Raw genomic sequence first — 6,000 nt, 5'->3', positions numbered from 1 at the left:
TGACCCTGTTGAACTTCTGTGTTTTGTAGTGGTGTCTCACATGATGGTGGCGACCCCGGCCGTCTGATGGACCTGTTGCAGAAGAAGATGATCAGTCTGGACATTCGTCGCTATCTGGCTCTAGACGCAGGCTGACCGAATGATAGACATGGGTCAAGAAGACATCAGAACTATCTTCTCCTACTTTAAGGTATGGATACAAACTGGTTTGAACCAGTTCTGGACACGAGGGGGCATTTTTAACCCCAGACGCTCCTGAACACATTACAACATATCACTCTTTCTGTGTAGTGAAGACTAGTGGTATGTTTTCTAACTATGTTTTCTAACTAACAATGTTTTCTTACTGAACCAAACAGCAATGCTTTTAACATCACCCATGACTCTCTACCGTAATACCCTGTATATAGCCTCCACATTGACTCTGTACCGGTACCCCTGTATATAACCTCCACATTGACTCTGTACCGGTACCCCCTGTATATAGCCTCCACATTGACTCTGTACCGGTACCCCTGTATATAGCCTCCACATTGACTCTGTACCGGTACCCCTGTATATAGCCTCCACATTGACTCTACCGTAATACCCTGTATATAGCCTCCACATTGACTCTGTACCGGTACCCTGTATATAACCTCCACATTGACTCTGTACCGGTACCCCTGTATATAGCCTCCACATTGACTCTGTACCGGTACCCCCTGTATATAGCCTCCACATTGACTCTGTACCGGTACCCTGTATATAGCCTCCACATTGACTCTCTACCGTAATACCTCCTGTATATAGCCTCCACATTGACTCTGTACCGGGGTACCCCTGTATATAACCTCCACATTGACTCTGTACCGGTACCCCTGTATATAGCTCCTCCACATTGACTCTGTAATGTACCCCTGTATATAGCCTCCACATTGACTCTGTATCGGGTACACCCTGTATATAGCTCTCCACATTGACTCTACCGGTACCCCTGTATATAGCCTCCACATTGACTCTGTACCGTACCCCTGTATATATCCTCCACATTGACTCTGTACTGGTACCCCTGTATATAGCCTCCACATTGACTCTGTACCGGTACCCCTGTATATAGCCTCCACATTGACTCTGTATCGGTACCCCTGTATATAGCCTCCACATTGACTCTGTATCGGGTACCCCTGTATATAGCCTCCATATTGACTCTGTACCAGTACCCCTGTATATAGCCTCCACATTGACTCTGTATCGGTACCCCTGTATATAGCCTCCACATTGACTCTGTATCGGTACCCCTGTATATAGCCTCCACATTGACTCTGTATCGGTACACCCTGTATATAGCCTCCACATTGACTCTACCGGTACCCCTGTATATAGCCTCCACATTGACTCTGTACCGGTACCCCTTGTATATAGCCTCCACATTGACTCTGTATCGGTACCCCTGTATATAGCCTCCACATTGACTCTGTATCGGTACACCCTGTATATAGCCTCCACATTGACTCTACCGGTACCCCTGTATATAGCCTCCACATTGACTCTGTACCGGTACCCTTGTATATAGCCTCCACATTGACTCTGTACCGGTACCCTTGTATATAGCCTCCACATTGACTCTGTACCGTAATACCCTGTATATAGCCTCCACATTGACTCTACTGCAAATGCCCTGTATATAGCCTCCACATTGACTCTGTACCGGTTCCCCTGTATAGCCTCCAAATTGACTCTGTATCGGTACCCCCTGTATATAGCCTCCACATTGACTCTGTATCGGTACCCCTGTATATAGCCTCCACATTGACTCTGTATCGGGTACCCCTGTATATAGCCTCCACATTGACTCTGTACCGTAATACCCCTGTATATAGCCTCCACATTGACTCTGTATCGGTACCCCTGTATATAGCCTCCACATTGACTCTGTATCGGTACCCCTGTATATAGCCTCCACATTGACTCTGTATCGGTACCCCTGTATATAGCCTCCACATTGACTCTGTATCGGTACCCCTGTATATAGCCTCCACATTGACTCTGTATCGGTACACCCTGTATATAGCCTCCACATTGACTCTGTATCGGTACACCCTGTATATAGCCTCCACATTGACTCTACCGGTGGTACCCTGTATATAGCCTCCACATTGACTCTGTACCGGTACCCCTGTATATAGCCTCCACATTGACTCTGTACCGGTACCCCTGTATATAGCCTCCACATTGACTCTGTACCGTACCCCTGTATATAGCCTCCACATTGACTCTGTACCGTACCCCTGTATATAACCTCCACATTGACTCTGTACCGGTACCCCTGTATATAGCCTCCACATTGACTCTGTACTGGTACCCCTGTATATAGCCTCCACATTGACTCTGTACCGGTACACCCTGTATATAGCCTCCACATTGACTCTACCGGTACCCTGTATATAGCCTCCACATTGACTCTGTATCGGTACACCCTGTATATAGCCTCCACATTGACTCTGTATCGGTACACCCTGTATATAGCCTCCACATTGACTCTGTATCGGCACACCCTGTATATAGTCTCCACATTGACTCTGTATCGGTACCCCTGTATATAGCCTCCACATTGACTCTGTATCGGTACACCCTGTATATAGCCTCCACATTGACTCTGTATCGGTACCCCTGTATATAGCCTCCACATTGACTCTGTACCGGTATTCCCTGTATATAGCCTCCACACTGACTCTGTACCGGTACACCCTGTATATAGCCTCCACATTGACTCTGTATCGGTACCCCCTGTATATAGCCTCCGCATTGACTCTGTACCGGTACCCCTGTATATAGCCTCCACATTGACTCTGTACCCCTGTATATAGCCTCCACATTGACTCTGTACCCCTGTATATAGCCTCCACATTGACTCTGTACCCCTGTATATAGCCTCCACATTGACTCTGTACCCCTGTATATAGCCTCCACATTGACTCTGTACCGGTACCCCTGTATATAGCCTCCACATTGACTCTGTACCGGTACCCCCTGTATATAGCCTCCACATTGACTCTGTACCGGTACCCCTGTATATAGCCTCCACATTGACTCTGTACCGGTACCCCTGTATATAGCCTCCACATTGACTCTGTACCGGTACCCCCTGTATATAGCCTCCACATTGACTCTGTACCGGTACCCCTGTATATAGCCTCCACATTGACTCTGTACTGGTACCCCTGTATATAGCCTCCACATTGACTCTGTACCGGTACCCCCTGTATATAGCCTCCACATTGACTCTGTACCGGTACCCCTGTATATAGCCTCCACATTGACTCTGTACCGGTACCCCTATATATAGCCTCCACATTGACTCTGTACTGGTACCCCTGTATATAGCCTCCACATTGACTCTGTACTGGTACCCCTGTATATAGCCTCCACATTGACTCTGTACCGGTACCCCTGTATATAGCCTCCACATTGACTCTGTACTGGTACCCCTGTATATAGCCTCCACATTGACTCTGTACCGGTACCCCTGTATATAGCCTCCACATTGACTCTGTACTGGTACCCCTGTATATAGCCTCCACATTGACTCTGTACCGGTACCCCTGTATATAGCCTCCACATTGTCTCTGTACCGGTACCCCTGTATATAGCCTCCACATTGTCTCTGTACCGGTACCCCTGTATATAGCCTCCACATTGACTCTGTACCGGTACCCCTGTATATAGCCTCCACATTGTCTCTGTACCGGTACCCCTGTATATAGCCTCCACATTGACTCTGTACCGGTACCCCTGTATATAGCCTCCACATTGACTCTGTACCGGTACCCCTGTATATAGCTTCCACATTGACTCTGTACTGGTACCCCTGTATATAGCCTCCACATTGACTCTGTACCGGTACCCCTGTATATAGCCTCCACATTGACTCTGTACTGGTATCCCTGTATATAGCCTCCACATTGACTCTGTACCGTAATACCCTGTATATAGCCTCCACATTGACTCTGTACCGGTACCCCTGTATATAGCCTCCACATTGACTCTGTACTGGTATCCCCTGTATATAGCCTCCACATTGACTCTGTACTGGTACCCCTGTATATAGCCTCCACATTGACTCTGTACTGGTATCCCCTGTATATAGCCTTCTCTATTGTTATTTTTACTGCTGCTCTTAAAATTATTTGTTACTTTTATTTTCTATTTCCTTATTATTATTTTTTACACTAAGTTCTGTCTATACCTGCTGTATTCAGCACGTGTGAATCCGATTTGATTTGATTTGCAGGGCCAGAGACAAACTCTTCTGTTCAGTGCCACCATGCCTAAGAAGATCCAGAACTTTGCCAAGAGTGCCCTGGTCAAAACCTATCACCATCAACGGGCAATGGCGGCGCTGCCAGCCTGGACGCCATTCAGGTACAACACACCAGCAGAAAAATATCCCTCCCAAATACTGTAGCACCTTCTTCTCTATACGACCTGGTCTAGGTAGTACCCTGCCTGGTCTAAAGTAGTGCACTGCCTGGTTTAAAGTAGTACTGCCTGGTTTAAAGTAGCGCCCTGCCTGGTTTAAAGTAGCGCCTGCCTGGTTTAAAGTAGTGCACTGCCTGGTCTAAAGTAGTGCCCTGCCTGGCCTAAAGTAGTGCCCTGCCTGGCCTAAAGTAGTGCCCTGCCTGGCCTAAAGTAGTGCCCCTGCCTGGCCCAAAGTAGTGCCCTGCCTGGCCAAAGTAGTGCCCTGCCTGGCCTAAAGTAGTGCCCTGCCTGGCCTAAAGTAGTGCCCTGGCCTGGCCTAAAGTAGTGCCCTGCCTGGCCTAAAGTAGTGCGCTGCCTGGCCTAAAGTAGTGCCCTGCCTGGCCTAAAGTAGTGCCCTGCCTGGCCTAAAGTAGTGCCCTGCCTGGCCTAAAGTAGTGCCCTGCCTGGCCTAAAGTAGTGCCCTGCCTGGCCTAAAGTAGTGCCCTGCCTGGCCTAAAGTAGTGCCCTGTCTGGTCTAAAGTAGTGTACTATATGGGGAGTAGGGTACAATTTGGGACGCACACTAATAACTTTCTTTAAAGCAGGTTTTCACAGGAATATCGTAAATGAAATAGGTTTTGTGTACTTTTGCCACTGACTGCAAATTGACTTTTTTATATATTTATTATTATAATGCTTACATTGATGATTGAATTTCAGGAAGTGGAGTATGTGAAGGAAGAGGCTAAGATGGTTTACCTGCTGGAGTGTCTACAGAAGACCCCTCCTCCGGTTAGTAACAACCCCTCCTCTGGTTAGTAACAGCCCCTCCTCTGGTTAGTAACAGCCCCTCCTCTGGTTAGTAACAACCCCTCCTCTGGTTAGTAACAACCCCTCCTCTGGTTAGTAACAACCCCCCCTCCTCTGTTTAGTAACAACCCCCCCTCCTCTGTTTAGTAACAACCCCCCCTCCTCTGTTTAGTAACAACCCCCTCCTCTGTTTAGTAACAACCCTCCTCTCCTCCTCTGTTTAGTAACAACTCCTCCTCTGGTTAGTAACAACCCCTCCTCTGGTTAGTAACACCCCCTCCTCTGTTTAGTAACAACCCTCCTCCTCTGTTTAGTAACAACCCCTCTGTTTAGTAACAACCCCTCCTCCTCTGGTTAGTAACAACCCCTCCTCCTCTAGTTAGTAACAACCCCTCCTCCTCTGGTGAGTAACAACCCCTCCTCCTCTGGTTAGTCCTCCTGGTTAGTAACAACCCCCTCCTCCGGTTAGTAACAACCCTCCTCCGGTTAGTAACAACCCCTCCTCTGTTTAGTAACAACCCCTCCTCTGGTTAGTAACAACCCCTCCTCCGGTTAGTAACAACCCCTCCTCTGGTTAGTAACAACCCCCTCCTCTGGTTAGTAACAACCCCTCCTCTGGTTAGTAACAACCCCTCCTCTGGTTAGTAACAACCTCCTCTGGTTAGTAACAGCCCCTCCTCCTCTGGTTGTAACAACCCTCCTCCTCTGGTTACTAACAACCCTCCTCTGGTTAGTAACAACCCCTCCTCT

General features: G+C 48.0%; 1 protein-coding gene and 1 long non-coding RNA gene across 5 annotated transcripts in view; one reads left to right on the top strand and one right to left on the bottom strand.

Annotated features, from left to right (window-relative positions):
• Positions 1–6,000, bottom strand: part of LOC127929758 (uncharacterized) — a 54,703-nt gene that overhangs the window by 924 nt on the left and 47,779 nt on the right. The window lies entirely within an intron of this gene.
• The window catches only part of LOC118381277 (probable ATP-dependent RNA helicase DDX41), a 127,954-nt gene that overhangs the window by 75,096 nt on the left and 46,858 nt on the right, over positions 1–6,000 (top strand).

Source organism: Oncorhynchus keta, chromosome 4 (assembly GCF_023373465.1).
Source record: "Oncorhynchus keta strain PuntledgeMale-10-30-2019 chromosome 4, Oket_V2, whole genome shotgun sequence".
In the NCBI taxonomy this organism is placed as follows: Eukaryota; Metazoa; Chordata; class Actinopteri; order Salmoniformes; family Salmonidae; genus Oncorhynchus; species Oncorhynchus keta.
Note: the sequence above shows the minus strand (reverse complement) of the source record. Positions and strands in the feature narration are given on the sequence as shown.